The following is a 25,779-nucleotide window of genomic DNA, read 5'->3' as shown; positions in this document are numbered from 1 at the left end:
GTAAGACATTTAAGGGTTGACTGAAAAGTGTTTTACAAGTGAAAAATCTGAATGTTTGGTTGGCTTTGGATGATCACATAAAGTCTCATCTAAACCATATGCAGCACTTTGGACTAAGATGGAAGTTTAGGGAGATTACCACTGGCAATGGGTTTTTATGTGACATTTGAATGTTTCACCATCTACCCAGACCCAGGAAGTGCCATATTGAGGGGCAAGGGAGGGAAAGGTGGTGAAGGCTGGAAACAGGAAAAATAACAGGAAAGAAAAGAAAAAGAAAAGGGAATTTATTTGAATGTTTTTTAAACCACCCAAATAGTTCCACTGCAATTCAGTGCCTCCATTTGTGAGAATTTTTCAGTTCCCTATTAAAACTAGCTTTTATGACCCAGCAAATAGACTAGCAGACATAGGCTGGGAAAGCAGTATCACACTGTAAGAGACAGCATACCACAACGGGTAGTAGCACACAGTGGATTCGAAATGGGGAAGAGCAGGATTCACCAGCTATGTGACCACAAGCAAGTGACTTAATCTCTCACTTTCCTCATCTATATAATGAGGATAATAAGAACATCTCCTGCACAGGTCTGCTATGAGGCTCACATGAGATAATCTAGGGAAAGCACTTGGTAAAACCTAGGAGTGCTCTATAAATGTCAACTTTTTTATTATTTTTATGATGTGTGAGCACTGCCACTCTCTCAGATATGCCTCTGTAATAGCTGCTCAGTCTCCCTGGGATTCAACTTTTTTACCTGTAAAATGAGAATAATAGCTTGTTTCCCTCCAAGACTCACAGGGTTAGCATGAAAGAAGAGATGTGGAAAAAAAAATACTAAAAGTAACTAGCATTTATGTAGCACTTTGAGGTTGCAAAGTGCTGTATATCTTATCTCATTTCAATCTCACAAGAACCCTGTGAGGTAGGAACTATTTGCTATCCCTATTTTACAAGCAAGGAAACCGAGGTGAGGCAACATGCATTTATCAAGCACCTATTATGTGCAGAGAACTTTGGCTGACACTGATTAAGTGACTTTCCCAGGGTCCCATAGCTACTAAGTACCTGAGGCAGGGTTTAAATTTGCCTCACTCTTACTCTCTGGAAACCATAATTGGTCACTATAATTCTTTGAAAACACAGAAGCACTGAAATTCAAAATATAAATTTTAAATTTGGGGATAGACAGGCAATTGATGGATAATCCTTAATAGTCTGTTCTAACTCGGAAGAACAATCAGTCCATAATTCTGTTTTTTATCTAGCACCTTTCTTCTAAAGAAATAAAGGCACTTTCATATCATATTGTCACTGAGCCAAGAAGTAAGGTGGGACAAGAATTTAAGCCAATTCACAATTAAAAGGATTGAGACACAGGGAAGTTTGATTCAGCCTAGATCATGCGGTTTATATAGTTAATGGAGCCAGATCTAGCACTCAGGTCTTCATTTTCTTTTCTTTGTCTTTCTTTTGTCTGGAACAAAAATAAGAATTGGATCTCTGCTCTTGATTTTTTTTTTGTCTGGAAAGCCACAACCTATGCTAAGCTTCTTTGGGAGAAGTGTTGCTTTTAAACTAGTCCAGAATTTCTTCTTTCTGAATCATGAACTTAATGAGATGGTTAAGGTCTCTCAATCAAACTGTGAAGTCCATCTGAATACTGATTATAGGGAAGGCAACTTCTGTTACTCAAGAGGATTGAGACCCAATACTTCTGGCTTGAGGACATGATCTTTGTATGCTCCAGGAGAACAGACAGTACTTGATACCACTGGGTCACATTGACATTCCTGGACATAAATTCTAGGCCTTTTCCATGTGAAGGAAGTTGAGGCTAAAATATAAAGCCTGGCCAAAGTTCCAAAATTTTGGTATCTAGGTTTCCTAAGGATAAGACCTAAGTAGTTACCCAGTGACATTCCCTAAGGAAGGACAGAGGGATGGTGGAATAGGGAGTAGACAAAAACTAAGGCTCTTTGCTGAATTTACTGCAGATGTTATTTATGTACCTTGAAGAATAGAGGAAATGGAAATCATGGGCTACTTCTTGGTTAATCTCCATATAATGGCCATTTACTAGCATACTTATAAGGATGTAGGGACCTAGAACTCTGCATGTTCCTCCACGGTCACTACTCCCCCAGGCCCTTTTCCTCCTCCAACTATAAGATCGCAAATAGCAATTCTCAAGTAGCAAAGACTCCTAAACCGGGTAATTTAACTCTGCCAAATAAGGTATTTTTCTATCCTTTCGATACCTTATGAGTCTCTCTTATAAATCCTGCTTTGGGTATATCTGTTCTTTCTCAGACTGAGGCAGAAGCTTGGAGCTTTGTGACATGGAGCTATAGGGATAAATGATGTTTCTGGACAGCCTATATAACTCTAAGGCCAGAAAAAGGAAAACTCATCAGCAGTAAGGAAATAGATTGGAGAATATTATTCAGAACAATTTGCAACTATTATCGTCTAATTCCCTAATCTCTGATAGGGCCAAACTATTTGTTTTTGTTTTTTCTGTGTTAACAGTCTTCATGTGAAAAGCTTGTGCTGTTGTCCTTGGTTTGTTTTTTTTTAAAATTCAACACAAAATAGGTGTTGACTTGGTAACAGCCATATTTTCATCAGATTGGAAGGAGTAAGAGATAAAACTGTAAACTCTAAGGGTGGAGTGTTGGTGGGATAGCAAGGCTTCATATGTTCAACTTGTGAGCGTCAGTGCTTAAAAACAATTCATTAAAAGCTCAAGTCCATTCAGTTCCCTTAAAGAAAATGTCGTAATAGTCAAAGAACACCGTAAACAGTTGAGTCCGTGTTGGATGACTAGGGTGAGGAGATAGTGTTGAAATCTCCAAACAGATACATGTGACATGTGGCAAACGAACATAGCTAAGTTAGAAAATTTGGCATAATCTGGCCAGGAAAAGGACAAGAATATGTCTAGGCAAACTGTATAAGGAAATGGCTGAATTTAGCTTCTCTAACAAAATGCTTCTATAAATTATTGTTTGAACCATGGAATTTAGCCCTTGACTTTATTGTATCACTTAGTAAGTGTTTCATATATGTAAGCTGTCTCCTCAACCAGGCTGCATGCAAGCTTAGTACATGGAGACATACAGAAAAACAAATAGTTGGGCCCTAACAAAGGTTTGTGGGCAGAGCTCATTTTAGTGGCTTCTCTGGGATCTCCCACAGTACCTAGCACAAAATTAGGAACAGAGTAAGCACTTAATGAGTTTTCAAAGAATTGAAACTATAGTAGCTATGAGTTTTTAATACTGTAGTCCAAAGTCTCAGCAGCCTATCAGAGAGCTGGGGATGTAGTTTCAAAGCAAGGTCCCTCTTTATGCTGGACCACTCTCCTAATTTTTCATAAATGCTTATGATGAGACTCTAAAGTTGCTTCAGAACAACCTGAGGTCTCAGCATTTGTCAACAACCCTCTTCAGATAACATAACATAGAAAAATAGTCAAGACTGTAAGTTACCCTCCTTCTCTGTCTCTGTCCACCTTTCATCTTTTCGAAAAGAAGCTTCTTGTTCTAGAGAGGGGGAAGGGAGGAGAGAAGAAACAAATGTAGCAGTATGGATCAAATTTGGTGAATGTCTATTTTAAAAGCAATACTCTGTGTTTCCTGTGGACATTTGCATACACATATTTTGGAAACAGAACTAGATGAAAAGAATGTCGTGTCAGAAAGATAAACCACAAGAGAAAAGTTAGTGGTTTTTCAGCTTTTAATAAAGTCCTTTGGAGTGCCCAGGGGCCCACTAGTGTCATCAACAATCACATAAAGAGGAAAATACATTTTAAAATACAAGCACTAGAAACCAATCTAGCACAGATCTAGTACCGCCCCATGAAATGGCTATGGTAGAAACCAGCCATCGAGGGGGCAAGGAGGGGGAGAGGAGGAGAATGGTATCTCACTCCCTTTTAACAAACTGCATAAACTAAATGCTCCAGGGGTGTAGTGTTTGATTATTTGTAACAATTCTCCAAGTAAATAAATTCAACATCATGGCTTCTGCAACCAATCCATCTGTAGTTTTAAGTTAGTGCCCCCAGTAAAGATGCTAAGAAAACCATTTGGTCCATAACATTTTTAATAGAGTGAACCTTTTAAAAACTGCCAAAAAAAAACTTCTTGGCAGAAAGGAAAGCTATGTTGAGAGGAAAAAAGCTCTGTTACCACAGTTTGTATAAGTGTTTCCACATACTGCTATATTTCAAACACACAGTGGAGTCAACTAAGCTCAAGAATATAGGACACATGCTCAACAGATTTTTCTCTCGATTATGATTATAGAAGACAGAAAACTTAACCTGTGAGTGGGACGGGAGAAGGAGAATGGGGGTGTTTGTGCTGGTTGTTGTTTGGGTTAGTTTGGTTTTTTAATGAAGGGAAAATCAAGTATAAATGAGGTGATTGATCTTACTCTAAATAAGCTTCCTTAACTGTGATAAAGGAAGTGCAGCATAAAGTTTTGATGAAGTACCAACTTATTCCTTTTGAGTTGTTTGAGTACAACAATTTTTTTTTAGAAAATCATAGATGTGGAGACAAAAATGACAAGTGCCAAGAATGAGCTTTGTATTTTTCATGTTCATTAAAATCTCCCTGATTCACAATCCATATCTCTAGCCCAACCTCAACTATGCATGAAGGCTGTGCCAGGGAAGGAAAGTCAAAGAGCCCCTCCATCTGCCAAAGAGGGACGTTTCTGGCTGCAATCACACTTGTCGGCTTTCTTGGGGAACAGCTCAATTTAATACTTGAAGAGAGAAAAGGCAGACATGTAGGTTGTTCCATCTAGGAAAAAGTCTATCACACTCTGGGTCTTTACTTTTGCTGCCTGAAGGTTATCTTTTCCATGGATGTATGTTATTCCCAATTCCCAGAGTGGCACTAGTGTTAACACCACCAGGCAGAATGCCACCTCAACATGAGCATTTTTATTCCTCATTACTCAAAGCAGAGTGGGACTTGTTTGGTCTGTGGCACAATATTAAATTCATTGATCATGAGTGGGTGTGGAACCAACTTGATAGCTGATACAGCAAGATGGGGTACCAATCAAATTTGCTGAATAAATGGAATGGGATGGAAGGAATGGAATGAAATGAAATGGAGCAGGAAAAGATTTATTAGAACAGAAAGGGATTGGATGGAGTGGAATAGGGCTTAACTAAACTCTAATATCATAGAATATGATAAAGTAAAACATATTTTGGTTTTTCTCTTCAGCAGCATTTCCTGAAACTACCTTGTTCCATGAAATTTTTATTACCAAAAACGACAGTCCCTGCTTTGACACTTGTGACCTTGGGCAAGTCATTTAACCTTGGTTTTCTTATCTGTAAGGTAAGGGAGTAGGATCAGATAACCTCTGATGTCCCTCCAAACTCAACAGCTATGGTCCTACCATTCTGATCTTCTATAATTCACTTTGCCTGTTAGTTCTTTCCCAAATATCACTCTCTCATTCATCCCAGGTCATCAGGATATGTTCAGGCTCTGCTTCCATTCTAAGCTTCAAGAGAAACTAAGGTGGACCTAGGCAACCCTTACTTTGAGTGTTTTGTAGGCAATGGAACGGTCAGAGATAGATTGAACAGACAGACAAGAGAAAATGAAAGCTAATAAACAATCCACCTCTCCAGGAGCCAAAGTCCCTCAGGTTAAGCCAGGCTGCTTTCAATGGAGGTGGCAGGTTCCAGACTCTAACAGAGGCTTCCTATCCATCACTGAAGAGCTTAGACATCTAGTGTGCTTCAGCAGAGGTGAATGTGCACAGATGACAAAGAACCCACTTTAGGGGATACTTAACTAGAGCAGGGGTTCTAAACCAAGTTCTTAATTTGTTTATGTCATGGATTCCTTTGTCATTCTGGTGAAACTTTCTCAGAAGAATGTCTTAAATGCAAGAGACACATAGGGTTAAAAAAGGAAAGTGATTATACTGAAACACAGTTATCCAAACTATTTTTAAAATTCAGGGATTCTCAGATTTCAAACCCCTCTACGAGAGGGAATCTCCATCAGCCATGTAATTATGGGATGCTGGAACAGGCAAAAGGCAGTAAGTTTATTTCCACTGAGAGCAAATACCACAGGACATCATGGTGTCTTGCAGTCACTCTCTTAGCTGCCTTATAATGTATTTTTCAGTAAGTGAGCCTTCTAGTTCTGGAAGATTTTCCTTAGGAACACCTTCCTCTAACAGTTCAGAGCACTGCTGTCAAAAGGCATTTAGTTAAATTCTAAACTGAAATGTTAAACCTTCGACATCATCACAAATGATCATTCGGTCTTGACTTGATCAAACATGATCAACTGAGGGATGAGTGATTCAATCTCAAGCTTGGTACCACCTTGCAAAGAGCTACTTTCCCAGGATTAATGATCTGCTAGATTTATCAAATGGAATTGTACACAGTGTGGAGAAACCAAGTACAGACAGGGTCATGGCAAGGGTATGTCCATTACCAAGAGTTAGGTACAATGGCACGAAAGTCTTAGGTTGGGAGCAACTAAATCCTGGTAGTTTTAAATACTGACTGTATAAATTGAGAGACTAGGGGTTGAGAGACTAGGTTTGGGGGGAAGTCACCCAGCCATTCCATGAACTCAGAAATAACTAAACATAGCTGTAGGTAAGGGAGTAATGGCCATTTGGAGAAGTTAAACCAAAGACAGTGCAGTGACTTTATTGGTAACTTATGTTTGCAGCACCACACAAAGGAGACTGTCCCTATCCAACTCATCTATTGTGTTCACCCAGTTGAGTTTGCTTTGTTTACTGAAAATGTTCTAGAGTCATCCAAGGTGCTGATCAAGAATACTGATGCATGCTTAGAAAGGGGAAACACTTGTCTTCCTAGGTCAGAAACTGTTTTCCTGAGAGAGTAACATTGAAGTTCAAGGATACAGAGGGGAAGAAGAGTGAAATTTGCAGGGACCAGTCATTGAGTTCAGGTGTAAGTTACTTAGCATCAGAGTGTATCGGGTGTTCATTTCTTGCAAAACAACTCTTCCCTCTTGTAGGCATGACCACCTCCCAGGAGATATTATTAGTGAAGCACAAGTAATGAAAAGACATAGGAATGCATTCAGGTTTTAAAGTTCTTTGGTCAATATTTATTGGATGCCTACTATATATTGAACACTGTGGAAAACTACAAAGGAGAATGAATAGTCTGTGCCTTTAATCTAATGGAAGGGACAAGACAGACATTCATGTTTAACTTAGAGATTCAGTGGAGAGTAGTGGACTTAAAAGCAAGCAAGGACCTAAGTTCCAGTCCTGATTTTACACTTACTGATTGGGCATTGACTATTGGCAAAGCACTTAATTTCTCTGAAATTTGGTCTCCTAATCTGTTTTAATGCCTGCCATACTTTCAGAGGGTTGTCATGTGACTCAAATGACATAATATATGCAGTGTTTTGCACATTCTAAACAACTATATAAATAATAATCTTTAATAAAGAACTAAAAATAGTAAGTTATTATAGAAATAATCACAATGTACATATTGGACTTATGATTTCAATTGGTATGAAGAAGTATCAGTGTGGAAACTCCTTCCACTGATTTAACTCATCTCTAACACAGCTGTCTGAGAGAGTTGCCGAGGTCACTGATTGATTGATATGTTAATGGTGTGTGTGTGTGTGTGTGTGTGTGTGTGTGTGTGTGGAAAGAGAGAGAGAGAAAGAGACAGAGAGAGAGAGATAATGAGAATATGTAGATATGTAGGTTTCAATCATACCTCTGAGACATAAGCAAGTCAATTAATGTATGTGTAGTGTGTGTTGTGTATATATACGTGTGTGTGTGTGTGTATGTGTGTATGTATATGTAATATACATTTATATCATTGTCCTTAGTAGGACTGCACAAGAAACAAGAAATTATGCTTTCTTGAGAACTCTAAATCTGTGAAAATACTGACTGGAGATGGTGGGACCCTACTAAAAAAAACATCACACATACTTGTGAATTTCAAGCAAATTAACTCTTAGTACCTACCAGTTACTAATAAGGCAATAAACTAAGGAAAGCTAAGTTTAAACAAATGATCACAGTTGATAAGAAACTTCTAAACATGACCTAAAGTAGTGGATTTACTAATAGTTCTTCCCTCTTATAGGGAATCCAAGTTCTAGTCTTTGGCTCTGATACATACATAGAAAACAAGTGACAGAAACAGATATACTACACATATGTGCTAATTATTCAAGGATGTGAACTACAGGCTGGGTGGTTATTAGAATGACTGAAGATAATCTAGAAAGGCTTTCTGAAAAAGATGAGCCAAATCTAGAAAGAAGGAAAGATGATGTCTTCCATCTCTCCTACTTCCCTACACCCACTAAACTTATTCTCTGCCTTGACTTAGTACTTCCTGCTCCCACCCAGATCATTGGTTCCCTTCTAACTGTTCTAGATTCGCTCTCAACTTCCCAAGGTCAACTACTTCAGTATTGCCCTCTAAAGCACTTGGACTCCTTCCTCCAAACTCAATGGGCCATTGCCTAATCTTTTCCATCCCCTGTTCTTTTCTGTTCTTTTCTACTCCTATTCCTGGACCACACAGAAAATGTAAAACTAAGTGAAACCAAACCTTTAAAGAGTAAAGAAACGACTTCCACTTTGATCCAGCCCTTGGTTCTGCTAAGTAATCTTTTTTTATCCCTCTCATATCTCCCTTATATACTCCCCAGTGCCAAGTGAAGACCTATTTTTTTCTTAAGCTACCAATTCTTCTTCCCCACCCTCCATCTCCTTTATTCAATTTTCTTTTCCATTTTCTGTCTTGTTAATTCCTTTGTCAATGTCTTTCCTTTCCTCCCCTTATTTCTATTTCCATTGCCATCACCTTAGACCCTGCTCATTGTATACCTGTGATGGCATAGGGCTTTTCTGAAGCTATCCTGGAAGAAAGGGAAGGATTAAAGATGGCGTAGGACCACCACTACCATAGCAGATTGGGGAGATGATCATTTCACCTTTGAGCTTCAATATTCAGATGTGTAAAACAGGTTCTGCCTCACACTGACGGTGGAGCTTCCCATTAGATTGTGAGTTCTTTGAGCATATGCGCAGATAGGAGAAATTATAGTAAAATATCGCAAAAAAATTTTTTAATTACAAAAAAAATTCTTGTATCAATTGACACACCAAGAAAGACATAATCACTGTCTTCAAGAACTTGGACTATCATAAAAAAAGGAAATAAACTTTTTCTGCTTGAACTTAGGTAGCAAAGTTTAGAATTATCGAGACAGATTTTGACTGCATATAAAAGAGCTGTCCACAAATAGAAGAAATGTCCTTGGAAGATTGTATGTTCTTGGTCAAGAGACATCTTCAAGTGAAGCTTTGAAATTCGCATATTGGGAGTGCTATAGAGTAGGTTCTTGGACACAAGACTAAATGTGTCATAGTCAATGATTTATGAGGTCTCTTCCAACTGAGATTCTGTGGTTTGTCTATGATTTTAAAATTGCCTCCTAGCTGACATTAGCTGCCAGACTGATCTTAATAAAGAGCACTTGTATTATATCAGTCTCTTCTTCAAGAGCCTACAATGTTTCTTTGTTTTTCTTTCACATCAAGTCTAAATTCCTAGAATACTGGATTTGGAGTCAGAACCCCTGGTTTCAAATTCCACCTCTGTCATTTGTTAAGTGGGTAACCTTAGGCAAGTCACTTCACATCTCTGGGCTGCAGTTTCCTCATCTGAAAAATTAGGGGATCCAGACTAGATGACTTTAAGATGTATTACAGTTCCAAATAGATATTTCTATGATGCTTTTTAAAGATCTTCCATAATTTAATCCCGACCTACCAATCCAAATTTATTTCCCACCTCTCCCAAATATAAATGCTCCATTTTAATTAAGCTAATTACCCTGATTATACTCTTTCCTTTCTGAATTCTCTCCTACCACTTTTTTCCAAATCCTACCTATACTCAAGACACAGCTCACATCCAAGCTAAAGAAGCATTGTAGTATAGTAGAAAGAGCTCTGGACTTGGGAATCACAAGGCATTGGACCATAAAATCCATGGATTTAGAGCTAGAAGAGAATTTAAGAGGCCATTTAGTCCAACTCCCTCCTTTTACAGATGAGGAAATTGAAGTTCAAAGTTAAATGACTCACCCAAAGTCACACAGGTAGTAAGTAGCAGAGTTCAGTTTTGAACACAAGTCCTCATGGAATGCTGACTGAGGGGAACAGTAGGACAATTAAGGAAGGAGAGAATGAAAAATGCATTTATTAAACATCTAATATGTGCCAGGCACTGTGCTAGGTACTTTATAAACAGCTCATTTGAGCTTACAAGAATCCTGGGAGGTAGGTGCTATTGTTAAATCCATTTTACAGCTGAGGAAACTGAGGCTGGCAGAAGTTAAGTGGCTTGTTCAGAGTCACATAGCTAATAAATGTGCAAGATCACATTTGAATTCAGGTCTTCCATACTCCAGCTCTAGCACTTTATCCACTGCACCATCTAGCTGCCTAAGTTGTAACAAAAGTAGGTGATATGAAATAATTCAGGAAAGGTAGGTTGACTCAAGATTTTAAAGGGCTTTAAATGCTAGGATGAGGAGTTTATAATTCATCTTATAGTCAATGCAGTGTCACCAAGGATTTTGGAGCAGAATTGGCGTTGAGGGAAAGGTGTACCTGTGTCTGCAGAAAATTGTTTTTCCCGCTGTGTGAAGAATGAATTGAAGAGAGGTGAGGATGAAATCAATGTTAGGACCAGTTAGGATGCTAATATAATAGTCCAGCTAAGAGATGCTAAGGGTCTGAACTAAGGTAGTGGCTATTTGAGTAAAGAGAAGGAGAAGGATATGAGAGATGATGTAGAGGGAATATTGACAAGTTTGGTGACTGATAAGATTGGTGAAAGACAAGAATAAGTCTAAGATGACACCTGGGTGACTTGGGGAATGACAATGTCCTCAACAGAAACAGAGAAGTTTGGAAACAGGTCAAGAACAAGGATCAAAATGATCAATTCTGTTTTGGAAATCCCGAGTTTGAGATGCCATTAGGAAAGCTAGGTGACATCAAGCAGGCAGCTATCAGGGTCAGAGTGGAATTTAGGCATTAGGGTTAGATACATAAATTTCATTAAGAAACCATCAGCATAAGGCTGATAATTGAAGCAACCAAGAGGAGTAGATGCAATCACTCTCCAGAGTCCTACAATGATGGCAGATAGGGTCCACCTAGTCTCTAATAGAGAGAATGGCAAATGTAATAACATTAAATATAATATAGGTAAATATAAAGATAGAGGAGAGTGTCATCTGCAAATGATCTAGGTAGTTTAATGGACCAAAAGTTCAATGAGTCAAAAATGAGATATAGCAGGCAAGAAAGCTAAGGCAATCCTAGCCTGCATTAAGAGAAGAATAATGACAAGGATGAGGGAAGTAATATTACTATATTCCACTCTGTCTGGCCACATCTGGAGTATTGTGTTCCCTTCTGGGAGTCATATTTTAGGAAGCACTTTGATATGTGGGAAAATATCCACAGGAAGATAACCAGGATGGTGAAGAGTCTTGAGCTCATGTCACATGAAGATTGGTTGGAAGAACTAGGGATGTTTAACCTGGGGAAGAGAAAATGGAAGATAAATATGATCATTGACTTCAAGTATCCAAAGAGTTGTCATGTGGAAGAAGGATTAGACCACTAAGTGCCACAGTGGAGAGAACACTGGACTTGGAATTGGGAAGGATGAATTCCAATCCTTCATTCCTCAGATGTTCATTACCCTTAACGTGCTATAGAAGTGTTAGCTATTTATTATAATTGCTTGTTTTGCTAAACCTCTCCCCGCCCTGAAGGGGGATAGAACTATAAGCAATGAGTACAAATTGCAAGGAGACAAATTTGGCCTTCATGTATCGGGGGAAGAAGCTTGTTAGTTAGCACCATCAAAAAGTGGAATGGACTGCCTAAGGAAGTAATGAGTTTTCCATTATTAGTGGTTTTCAGGCAAGAGCTGTGAGACCACTTCTTGGGTATGTTGTACCAGGAATTTACCTTCAGCTGTGGCTTGTACTAGATGATTTCCGAGATCCCTTCCAACTCTGAGATTCTATGATAATACCATGGAGGAGGAGGTAAAGGTAGAAGGGAGATAGATAGATAGATAGATAGATAGATAGATAGATAGATAGATAGATAGATAGATAGATAGATAGATTTATATATCTCGCATAATGCCTGTTGATCCTCCTGAGTACTGAGATAGGGAGGAGCAGATGCTGAACCAACAATTCTGGTATCAGGAGCAGTCTTCCCACCTCCTAGTAATGGAGGGCTAAGACACTGTCAGTTTTTTTCCCAATGGTTCAAGTGTCATAGGGCAGAGTAAGCTGTGTCTCCACACATGACAACAAGCTTCTGGATGGGAATACATCCAGACTAGAGTCTGAGAGCTGGATCCCTGCCCTCCAGACCCAGTGATGTGGGAACAAACTCCAGGAAAAAATCCTCTAACACCTGCAGTGACAAGAAACTCACTCCCTCAAAAGGAAGCCATCCATATTAGATGAAAGTTATATAACAAAATGTCTGTTTCAAAAACACATTATGCCCACATGTACAAAAATATTTATAGCAGCTCTTTTTGTGGTGGCCAAGAACTGGAAATCGAGGGAATGCCCATCAATTGGGGAATGGCTGAACAAATTGTGGTATATGAATGCAATGGAATACTACTGTGCTATAAGAAATGATGAACAGGGGGACCTCAGAAAAACTTGGAAAGATTTACATGAACTGATGCTGAGTGAAGTGAGCAGAACCAGGAGAACATTATACACAGTAACAGCCACAGTGTGCAAGGACTGTTTCTGATAGACTTAGCCCTTCTCAGCAACACAACGACCTAAAACGTCTCCAAAGGACTCTTGATGGAAAATTCCATCCACATCCAGAGAAGGAACGATGGAGCTGGACTTCAGGGTGAAGCAAACCCTTTTCTCTTTTGCTTTGTTTTTTCTCATAGTTTCTTCTATTAACTATAATTCTTCTGTGCGAAGAAAAAAGTTTAAAAAAACACAGTATGGACTTAATACTTATTGATTTAACTTAATTTTAAGAATATATCCATACTTAAAAAACCTTATTTCCTATTTTCTATGTATTACACCATGGTAAATGACACAAATAACCCAGAACCAGATTCCAGAGAGTAACATGTTTATCCATGCTTAGTCAACAAAATATTCATCTACATTACTTTAAACCCTTACCTACTAATTCTATACAATTGTCAAGAAGCTGCCAGGAAGGATGACATCATCGAGGAATTGTTCAAGGCCCTTCCCTGTCCTAGGCTTTTAATAAATCTGTTCCTAAACAGTCTTCCCCTCCCAAATTTCCTCTCTAATTTAGCTCTACTTTAGCACCTTCAATAAATGAGTCTGGAAAATATAGACCCAGGATAGGACAGTAAAGAGAGTGCTGGACTTGGAGTCCGGAAGACCTGCTTTCAAATCTTACCTCTGATATCTACTAGCAGTACAACCGTAGGCAATCATTTCACCTCTCTGAACCTTAGTTTCCTCAACTGTCAAATGGGAATAATATTAACTGTAGTACCTACTCCACAGGTTTGCTCTGAGGCTCAGCTGAGATGATGTACAGAAAGTACTCTGCAAATTTTAAAACATTATATAAGTAGTAACTATGATTGGTAGTAATTAAAGTTGAACTCACCCATTTGCCCAAGCCAGGATAGTCGTGTTCAGGATCAAAAAGGTGTTGATGCAGCTGGAACTCTCGGCTGAACTCTGCAGTGTCAGGGGAGTTTTCCAGACATCCATCATCTACTGCAAACAGCCAGAAGTCTTTGAGAAAAGCCAAGCAACTTATGCATGCCCCCATGGGTAAAGGTAAATAGGAACAAGGCAGGCCACTGAAGGTCAGAATCACATTCCCATCTGCATCCCATGTATCTATTCCTGCTTCCTTTTGACTCACTTTGTGACCTCAGGCAAATCACTTTCCCTCTCTGGGCCTCTTCTCCATCTGGAAACTGAAAATGATGATGGCTACTTCCCTCTAGTTACTTCAGAGGGATACGGTGAAGTTTGTGCCTAGATTTTTGGAAATACCTCGTGCTCCTTAGAGAAAGGTTCAATATTATCATATTATTTTTTATGTAACATAAAATAGAATAATTGTATTTTAAACACAATGTTAATTTGTTTAATAATGTATATATTTATAATATAATATTCTATATAGTATTTTAAAATAAATGCAGTTTTGCTCCTTAGAGAAAAGTGCGACATCAATTTATTTTACATATAAAATATATTTTATGTAAATACACTAAATTATTTGATAAATAATGTTATATAATAAATATCTTACAGTAAGTACTTAATAAACCTTAGTTAATTCCTATATATTGGGCACAATTGTATTCAGCATGAGGCCAAATGAGACTCTGTCCCAGGGCACTGATAGGAGATAAAGTGTGATTCCTCCCTCCCCTGCTGATGACCCTCAGTAGCTTGATTTACCTCCTAGATCTCTGGAGGCCCAGGACATAACCACATCCACAATCCTCTCCTGACCTCACTTCACTCACCCACCCACAAACTAAATTTGTCTCAGGCGAAGTTTGGGCTAATTATAGTTCTAATATGAGATACGCATTCCTTCGGAGGAGGGGGAGGAGGAAATGCTGTGTATTTTGTATAATCAGTACAGTTCGCATATTTTTAATGTGCTCCTGCATTAATAAACAACATGGACACACACATACACACACACACACCATAGTCACTGAACAGAGGGGTGTGTGTATGTGTGAGTGTGAGTGTGTGAGTGTGTGTGTGTGTGTGTGTGTGTGTGTGTGTGTGAGTGTGTTGGGCTAATGGCTGTTCCAGCATGACTGGTGCTATAGGCTCTGATTTTCTTGTTTGAATTTTCGGTTCAGATCTGTGGTTTCATCTTGGTAGGGCAGTGCCTAACCTGGACATTCCTTCCAAGGATGTAGAATGACATCCTCTGTGGGAGCTGCCTGAGGCACTCAGTGGTTAAGCAACAGGCTTGGGCAGACATTAGTCTAACACACACCCATTCTATATTCAGTGGGTATGGTATATCTGTTTACTAATCTGGGGTCTAAGGCAAGACTTGAACTCAGGTCTTACTAAATCAAAGGTCAACTCTCTAACTAGACCACACTATCATTCAGAAACAGTGTCTTCAAAATCGTTTTTCCTTTTTGTAAATGTTTTATTGATGCCTTTTTAAAACATCACTATCACCCCTCAAGGACTTCCCTCCATGGAACTCTCCCTTGTAACAAATACGTCCAGTCAAATAAATTAACATATTTTCCATGTTATATATTCCTCATTTCACATCTATACTCCATCCCCTCCTTGCTAAGAGGAGGACAAAGTTTCCTTAGCCTCAGCACTCTCCAAAGCCCCTCTGGATCTTACGATTCTCTGGAGATGATTCATTCTGCCTATCTTTTATGTGCCTTAGACAACCAGAAAAGAACATAAGGAGTCTGGGTTGCATGGGAAGCTGAGGGGAGGAGTGAAGACCAGTTTTCAAAAGACTGATGAGACATCAAATAAGTGCTGAAAATGCGCGCCTATTTACAATCAGCCAGGTATGTCCTGTGTCTCGTTTCTTGGAGTATTTCCAAGTCTTTCCAGAAGGCAGTCTGAAACGCACACAAGGCCTCTCCACAGTATGAACCTAATGTGGAAGTCATTAGCATACCAAAAGATCTCTAATGCAGCTCTACTGCGTCTGCTCAGTGTTCAGATCTCCTGACTGGGAACGTTATCTAACCCCTACATCTGCAACCATCAGTATGTCACGCTGGTAGGAATGGAGAAGATTATAGTAAAAATAGGTGCTCAGACACATTTTTTGGATGATAACTTTGTGGAGTGGATTCTAATTCTTTACTGGAAGTGATTTCCTGGGTGATGCTGAAGGGTGGGAGCCCACTGGGGTCATGAGAACGTAGGAGTAGGAGTCAGATAATTGAGATACCAACCACAGAATTTAATATATTATCTCTGTGGCCAGGAAACAACATAGATGAGGATTTCCCTACATTTCCACAATGACGCAGAAAGCAAATTGAGAGAATTAAAGGATAAATTTTCCTTAAATTAAAGACTAAATTTCCAGAATAGTATATTGGATGCATGGAGGTCTAAAAGCTGAGACTTGGGGCTTATACCATAGCCCATACTGACCTCTTCCTTCTCGGACATCCATATTTATGGTCTATACCATACAGTCTAGCACCGAATGATATCAAACAATGAATAAACGTTTATTATGTACCAACTTTAGACCAGGCAATGTGCTACATATGCAAAGACTAACAGGGAACATAAAGCTTACATTCTGTTGATAACACTTTGTATTGTTTTCCTAATTTTTTTTGAGAATGTCCATCAGAACTGTTTCTTGAGAACCGGAGTTGTGTCTTAGTCATTTTTTTTTCCACATGACCGGAACATAAATACTTGCTGACTTGACTTATTTGAATTACTATGACTTCAGTACTTGTGTTCCCCTCTTCCGTTCACAGATCAAAAGTGAATGTGTCACATAACCCTCTTCTAGCAAGGCCTTACACATAGTAACCTTTCAATGATACATGTAGAATTCAACTCATTTATCACGAAAAAATAACATAAAGAAGTATATGATTAAGTCCGAAATGAGAATACAAGGAATAAGAAACTGAGAAATTCAGAAAAAGAGATCTATGTACTATAAATTTAGTTCAAGAAACATTTGTTAAATGCCTTCTATGTGCAGACCACTCTACTAGGTATTAGGGATGCCAAGAAAAAAACTAAACATTTCCTTTATTCAAGGAACTTATATTCCATTGGGGGAAGGACAGAAGGAGGACAAGGAAAAGGAAAGGAAATACAAAGCAATTTCAAGATGCAGAGAGTTCTAACAACTGCAGTGACGGTCAAGAAAGTCCTCACGTAAAAAGTGGCCCTTAAGTTGTGCTTTGTAGCAAGCTAGGGATCCTACAAAGCAGAGGAAGGGAGGGAGAACATTCCAGACATGGCAGACCACCAGAGCAGAGGTACAGAGGTGAAAGCCAGAATGTCATACACCAGGCCAATTTGCCCAGAAAGGAGAGTATTTGAGGGGGAATATTATGAAATAAGCCTAGAAAGGTAGTTGAGAGCCAGACTAAAGTGAGTCTAAATGCCAGACTGAGGATTTGATACTTTGTGAAGCATGTAAAACTTGAGCCGAGCCTTGAAAGATGGGTAGAATTTGGAGACATGGAAGGGATGGGGAGGATTCAAACCCAAAATGTTTCACTCTGAACTCACTCCTTCTAAATACCTGAATAAGGCCCTCTGCTGTGTCTAATCAATCCAGCCAGCTGCCCCTGGGGAATGTTGTTCCTTAAACTTGGTACAGGTCTTTCCTCTCCCTGAATCTAAAATTATACAAGCAAATAATATGTGGCTGAAATGATCTGAGCCATGCAGTGATTCAGGTTTTCCTGCAATCCTATTTTCAAATCTAATTTTTCACTGCGCCGGCAGACCCACATTGCTTTGCCACACGCAATCACTTAGATTCTCGTTAGTTACAGTGACCATGTTTTTTAACAACAACAACAACAAAAACCCAAGACACATGGTCTGATAGAAGATATTCCTTTTGTAAAGTCTTGTTAAAAGTACACTTTCTTTCCTTCCTAGATTTTCCAGGACATATGATTGCTGCACCATCTCAGTACCTTCTCTAGTAGCTCTAGCCCAGAAGGGATTTTCATGAGGCAGCAAAGTCCAAAGTCTACTCCTCAACATCCCCTATGGAATCCCTGAGACTTTTTCCTGATCTCTCTGTCATGCTTGAAATAACACCAAACATCAGTGAAATCAATTATTTCAATAATGAGGAATTTGCACCACCAAGAAACAAGGTTAGCTGTATTCAGGCATGTTGATACCCTATTAGAACCTAACGCTCAGCCTCCCTGCCCAACTCTGGATTCCTTTTCACACAATCCATGAGTTATTGAAAGTACAGATTTGTCCCTGAAAGTGATGAACCCTAGCAGGTAACCAGATTAAACTGGGTTCCAACTCGGTCCATATGTAGACAAAACATTTTATCCTAAATTGAGTTAGAAATAGCAGGTGGTAGCTCTTTGCATGTTACGTTAAAAAGCAGAGAAAAGGAAATGGGGAATTCTATCCTTAGTCACTGAGTGATAGCTTAAAAACAAAGGTCTCCCTTTAAACAGAGCCTGAAAGTAGGGGCAGAGGGGTCCTCAGGCCAGGGCTACCAATCCTATCATTGGTCTATCAGGATGCAAGCCTATTCTGGTAATTAAGAAATTACCATGTCTTAAGAAGAATGACAGTTATGAGGAACATGGTCCAGGACAACTTTAATAGGAAATACTAGTATGCTAGGCCTCTCACTATTATCCATAGAAACAGTGTATGAAGACCTGAGGGGAGAAAGCAGGGAGGGAAAGGAAGGAGTTAAACTGAAATATTTCAAAATATTTTAGCAGGCTTCCATTTCTGATTTTTTTATCAGAACTGTTAAAATGTATTCGAACTGACAGTTGGATTTTTTGCTTAATCTATATTGGGCAAATAAAATCACAGATCTATAAACTGGAGGAGCATCAGAAGCCATCTCATCCAACCCCCTCATTTTATAGAGGAGAAAACCACAGTCCACAGAATTGAAGTGGCTTTACCCAAGGATGTATAAGGCTGAATTTGAACCTAGGTCCTCTGACTCCAAAGCTATGTCTCTTTCCACTATACCACACTAAATTCAGAGAAGTGCTGTGGTGTAACAGAAAAAGTCTTGTTTGTCCTTTGTTCTCAAAGAGGACCAGTAGGAAGAATACCAGAGTCTACAGTCCTACTCTTCTATTTACTATATGATCTTAGATGAGCCTCGTCTCCTATCTATTACATTAGGATAGCAATAATAATAAATATTCAGTGAGATGATGGAATTGAAACCATTTTGTATCTCTGTGGTGCCACATGTACGAATTTGAGCAAGTCACTTTCACTGTTTCAATGTCCTCATCTAGAAAATGAAGTCAATTACATGGGCCCTGAGGTCCCTTCCAGCTCTACATAGATCAATCAATCAATAAACATGTATTAAGCACTTACCATGTGTCAGGCATTGTGCCAAGGGCTGGGGTACAAAAAGAGGCAAAAGACAATTCCTGTCCCCAAAAATTTACAGTCTAATAGATCTTAAATTGTTGGCATTTTGCTCCTCCCACAGCCCCCACCTCCTGCAAAGGGAGGGGCTAACTGGATGCTAAGGCTGGTAGTTGCGGGGGGAGGGGGGAAAGTAGGAGAAATGAATGGGTGTGGATAATCCTGAGAGTAGATAATCTTGAGTTGTCTGTGTCTTATGTGGGAAAAGGGAAAGATATTTTGGAAGAATTTGGAGGGAGGGGGTGATGAAGATTTCTTTTTAAGTTAAGGAGAATGGGGAGATAATTGAGGGCAGCTAAAAGAGGGACGGCTAGATAGCTCAGTGGACAGAGCACTGGTCCTGGAGTCAGGAAGACCACTTCAAATCTAACTTTAGATACTTCTTAACTGTGTGACCCTGGGCAAGTCACTTAACCTCTGCTTTAATCCATTGGAGAACAAAATGGTAAATCACGTAAGTATGTTTGCCAAGAAAACCTCATGAACAGTCAAGAAGAGTCTGACATGACTGAACAATGGGAGAGGGAGAGTGAGAGAAAATATTGGCAAAATAATTTTATATATCTGGGCCTCATGACTGATATACGTATGCCAAATTAAATTCACTTGGCCTCTTCACTTTCTAACACAGGGCTACCCAGTAGAATTGAACTGTTAGTAATTCTCAATGCTTACCATTAGCACTTTTAAGTTTCAATTGCTTACAATCTCAAATCTATTTCTCCCTGGGAACACATCAGTATGCTTGCCCATTACCTGTTTTTCCAATGGGGCAGGGATTTGGAGGATCTGGATAGCCCTGGTCCTCACTGAAGTCCTTGGGGATGTTGTCACCAGTCAGTTCAGCCACAATGTTAGGGATGTTACCATAAGGACCCAAATGCTGCAGACCTTCATGGGCACCACCTGTAAGGAATACAAAACATCCTCAGATGGATGTAGATAAGGAGCCCAGAAAAATAGACACTTACTTCTCAACAAGACTGTGTTCCCTCTTCAAGGATGTGCTGGAGCCAGTTTAAATAGGCTTTTGAGAGATGAATGTTAAATTATCAGTGTGAATATGTATACTTTGCAAATTGGCAAATATTATTCACAGCTTGATTTATTGTTCTGTAGATAATTTAGACGAAAGTGTTAGAAAATGCTAATAATGTAGATTAAATTGACAAAGATGACAAAAATGACAATAATCAATGCTGGAGAGGCTGTGTAATGACAGGTATACTAACACATTGTTGGTGGAGCTGTGAAATAATACAACCATTTTGGAAAGCAATTTGGAATAATGCAAGTAAAGTGACTACAGTGTCCATGCTCTTTGAACCAAAGACTCCATTATTGGATTTATATGCTAAGGAAGCCATTAATAAGAAGAAAACTCCCCCAAAACACCAAAATATTTACAGCAGCACTTTTTGTGATAGCAAAGAATTGGAAACAAAGTAGATGACCATTCATTGGAGAATTGTAGTAACGAACTATTATTATGCTGTAAGAAATGATAAGTGTGATAAATACATTGAAGCCTGGGAAGATCAACAGGAACTGATACAGAATCAAGAAAACAACATACACAGTAACCACAACAACGTAAATGGAAAAATTGAGTGAATGTAACAAAATTACAAAGATCAAAGAGGACTTGAATAAAAGAGAAGGATACTTGAGATAACTAGGATGATGTACAAAACAGAAGACATCAGTAAAAACTTCTTTTTTAAAAAATACAGATTAAATTTAGTGTATTGTTTGTATGGTTTTTTTTCTGGAGAGCCAATTATTAATTAAACTTTTAGCAGCACACTCCTCTCCTGATGCCTTTTGAAAACCAAAACAAGTCCTATTCTCTCAGAAAACTTTTTCTGGACCAGCCCCAACTGATTCTATACCACATCTTCCACAAACTTAGAGATTTTGTGTTGTATTAATAAAATCATTGATTGAGAGGCAAAGGGATCTTTTCTCTGCCTTCTTAAGCAAGAGAAGACAATACAATTTAATCTTGGTCTTGATGACTCAGGTTCATCCTTACAAACCTCACATTGTAAATAGAAAAGGCCTCTAAGAAGCCATACCACCTCTTCCCTTGCTTCCCAATGAGCACACACTTAAAATACCAAAGGCAAATGAAAGTTGATCTAACCTGAAACACATCAAGAGAAAAAGATCCCAAGAGCCTCCTTCACCCACCTTTTGGATCATTGTTCTCTAGGTAGATAAAATCCTTGGTGCTCCAACTAAATCCCATTTCTCTTTGGCCTACCTTCATAAAAACCATAAATCATCGTTTGTTATTTTCTTCCTCAGGATAAACAATATTATTTAATTTAGTCTTTCCTCATGGGTCTTCGTTTCCACAGTCGATTAGTTTAATAGAAAGAGCGCTAGTTTTTCTGTCAAAGACATGAATTCAAAATCTAGCTGGGCTACTCATTACCTGTGTGACCACAGGGAAATCACTTCATTTACCTCAGTTTTCTCTTCTGTAAAATAGGATTGGAATTGTTATTAAGCCCCTTTCAGATGTAATAATCAGGCAGCTAGGTAGATGGAGCATTGGGTCTGGAGTCAGGAAGACCTGAGTTCAAATTTGGCCTCAGATATTAATTGTGTATCCCTAGACAAGTCATTTGACCTCTATCTTCCTCCATTTTCTGAGTTTTAAAATGGGAATAATAATAGCACCTACTTCGCACTGTTGTTGTGAGGATCAAATGAGATAACATTTGTAAAGCCCTTATAATTTCTGAAACATAGTAGGCACCTAAGAAATGCTCCCTCCCCCCTCCCCCCTTTGATCCAAATTAGTGTTGGGATTCATTCCTAGGAGAGATCCAGACAGAGATTCAAGAAGGGAAAAATCACTTGAGACTTCATGGAAAGGATAATGTCAGAACTGGATTTGAAGGAAGTAAAAGCAGGCAGAATGATGTAGTGAAAAGAGTAGGGCATTTGGAATCAGAAGACCTGAGTTTAAATGTCTCTTAAGCTACCTAGTACTTTTGTTTCTTTGGGCAAGTTACTTACTATCTGTAGGGGCAGGTAGGTGATGCAGTGGATAGAGCACCAGTGCAGGAGTCAGGAGGATCTGAGTTCAAATCTCACCTCAGACACTTGACACTCACTAGCTGTGTGACCTTGGGCAAGTCACTTAACCCCAACTGCCTCATTCTGGGTCATCTCCAGTCATCCTGATGAATATCTAGTTACTGGATTCAGATGGCTCTGGAGGAGAAGTGAGGCTGGTGACCTGCACAGCCCTCCCTCACTCAAAACAAAGTCAAGTGCAAGTCATGTCATTATTTCTCTGATGGCATGGTCTTCTTCGGGAACGAAGGGCAAACCCATTGTATAGCAATAAATATTTTTTCATTGTTTTCTTCACATCCTTAAAATAACTCTATGAGGTAAGCAGAATAGTATCAATCATTATCCTATATCAATATTTTAAGGAATCAAGATTTTATTTAGTGTAAATACACCCCCCACTGATAATGATCATCTCTCCAACCGTTGGCAAACAGTTTCATAAATTGCTATGGCTAAAAAAAAAAAAAGTCATTAGTTGGTGGTCAAATTTTTGTACAACTTTCAATACAATAAGAGATTGGGTCATGAGTATTAACCACCTGGATCATTGAGAGGGCTAAGCCATTTGCCTCTATACTACATGGACCCATCCTGTGATGCTCAGTGGATAAAATGCTGGACCTGGAGTCAGGAAGATCTGAGTTCAAATCCAGCCTTAGATAGACATTTACTAGATATATGACCCTGGGCAAGTCACAGTTTCTCATCTGTATAATGGTAGCAATAACAGTAATAACACCGGCCTCTCAGAGTTGCTGTAAGGAAACGTAAGATAATATTTGCAAAATGCTAGGAAATTTTAAGATGCTTGATAAATACTAACTATTTTTGTTACTGGATCTCTGTTAGGTGGGAAGTTACAACTTCTGTTAATGTGACCACCTTCCCCTTTCTAATTTAGAGCTTCTAACAGGAACATACAGTATAGAAAGGACACTATTCACAAGTCCATTCATTTCTAGGGATATGTGAAGCCCTGAGGACTGTGTTTTATGAAAGCCCAAGTAATCTCTATAAGGACACTATAGCCCCCTACCAGCCTATAAAGGAGGAAGTGAAAAAAGGTAGTAATGCTGAGCTCTACTCTCTCTTTATTTTGCAATTCTTCTAGTTATACAGTGTTTTCAGTTTTTGCAAAATGTTTCCACATTTTTGATTTTGACTTACTTCATTAAAAAACAACACATACATTATCAATTTCTTAATCTGTCCAAGGTAGTTTGTCATTGCTGTTCATTCAGTCCTGTCAAGCTCTTCATGTGAACCATACTGTCCATGGGGTTTTCTTGGCAAAAATACTGGAGCGGTTTGCCATTTTTTTCACCAGTGGATTATGACAAACAGAGATTAAGTGACTTGCCCAGGATCAAACAGCTAGAAAGTGTCTGAGGCCAGATTTGAATTCAGATCTTCTGATTCCAGACCCAATGCTCTATTATCCACTGAGTCATCTAGTTTCCTCCCAAAGTAGTGCAAAAGAAAAATGTCCTGCCTTCATGAAGCTTTCTCACTAGTAAAGATAAGGAAATACACAAGTAACCATAGCACAGGATATCTAGAGAATCACGATGGAGGACAATGCCTTCAACTTGGTATTAAGAGCAACTTGGGTTTGAGTCTTATCTTGTATGACCCCAGGTGAGTGAAAACATCTCTGACCCTCCTCTTCCTCATCTGTAAAATGGGGATATTACTAGAACCTTCCTCATAGGGCTGTTGTAAAGATCAAATGAAATCATGAGATGATCCCATTAGACAATGAGCTCCTACAGGGTTTGTTTTTGTTCAGTCCTATCCAACTCTTCATGACCCCATGTGGGGTTTTGTTGGCAAAGATACTGGAGTGGTTTGCCTTTCCCTTTACCAGCTCATTTTACAGATGAAGAAACTGAAGCAAACAGAGGTTAAGTGATTTGCCCAGGGCCACACAGCTTGTAAATATCTGAGTTCAGATTTGAACTCAAGAAGATGAGTCTTCCTGACTCCAGTGCTCTATCAGATTATGACAACTAGCTGCCAATCCATGAGGGAGGCACTATCTTTTGCCTCTTTTTATACTCCCAGTGCTTAGCACAGTGCCTGGCAGATAGAAGGTGCTTAAGAAATGTGACTGACTTACTAACTAATGTTCATAGTGTACTTTGTAAAACCATGCTAGTCATTTTATTCATTCAACAAGCACTTATTAAAAGTCTGTGTGGTATCAGTTATGGACATTATTTGTCTATATAACTCAGTGCCTAACACAGCCCTGTGCACATAGTAGGTGCTTAGCAAGTTATTGTTTAATAAATATCATTATTAGAATACAAGAGTGCAACTAAAGATAGAGTACTTTGGGAGTTCAGAAGTGAGAGTGATGACTTCTGACTGGACATCAGGGAAGGCTTCATGGAGTAGATGACATCTGAACTGCGGTTTGAAGTATGGATAGAAATGGATCAAGAGAGTTTGGGGCAGAAGGAGTGGGGTTGGTAGAGAGTCAAGGCAAAAGGAACAACATGAGCACACTAGCAAGAAAACCTGCACCATTCCAAAGAAGTATGTAGGGCTAGTATCCCCGATTTACAGATGAGAAAACTAAGGCCCACAGAGGTTAGATAATTTGCCTGTGATCAGGTAGTGATGCCCAGCACAAGCATAATAGGGCCCTACAAGCATCTTCTTACTTTGTTTTCCACTTCCAAAGAATGGTTAGAGCCCCAGAGTGTCCATTGGTAAAATGAGATCTCCCAAAATGAGAGTGGGCTCAAGAGATCCAGGGGGCTTAGTCTCCTAAAACAATTCTCCTTACAACAACTCACCATGAAGATTCAGAGCGACTGAAGCCAAGTCCTCATTCTCGGGAGGCATTGGCAGAATCCTTCTAGGATGGGACCCTGGCCATTATTCTTGCTACTGTCGTTCATTAATGTCTGAATGCCAGCTCCATGCCAGCAGGTTTGCAGCATCCAGACCCAGCCCCTAGCCTACAGACTTTCACTCACAATGTGGTAACGCCCTGACAAGCTCACAGCCAGCCCGCCAGTCAAGTCTCATCAATAAACCCTCTCTGCTATAACCCAATGACGCCAAGGCTGCCAGTTGGGCTGGATGACTGGACATCAGTGCTGGACAATAATGAAGAATTGTAGTGGGACAGGCAGGTGCCAAGTAACCAGTCACCCACATCATAAAAAGGGAGTTCCATGAGGGCAGCCTGGCAAGAGTGGGTGCAAGCTCCTGAATACCAGCCATTCAGCTAAAGGGGAAAAGATCCAACAGTTTTCAGTTATGTTACCCACAAACAGCAGGCACTAAAAATACAGCCCCTTCCTTCATTCTTCCAACCATCCTGGGTATACCATTTCTATTATGGTCTAAAAAGCTCAAGAAATCATATGGGTTATTAAAGCCAGC

General features: G+C 39.3%; 1 pseudogene; it reads right to left on the bottom strand.

The window, feature by feature from the left end:
• The window catches only part of LOC140513812 (neuroendocrine protein 7B2-like), a 63,135-nt pseudogene that overhangs the window by 2,552 nt on the left and 34,804 nt on the right, over positions 1-25,779 (bottom strand).

Source organism: Notamacropus eugenii, chromosome 7 (assembly GCF_028372415.1).
Source record: "Notamacropus eugenii isolate mMacEug1 chromosome 7, mMacEug1.pri_v2, whole genome shotgun sequence".
Classification (NCBI taxonomy): Eukaryota; Metazoa; Chordata; class Mammalia; order Diprotodontia; family Macropodidae; genus Notamacropus; species Notamacropus eugenii.
The sequence above is the reverse complement of the archived record's forward strand: the minus strand, read 5'-3'. Positions and strand labels throughout refer to the sequence as shown.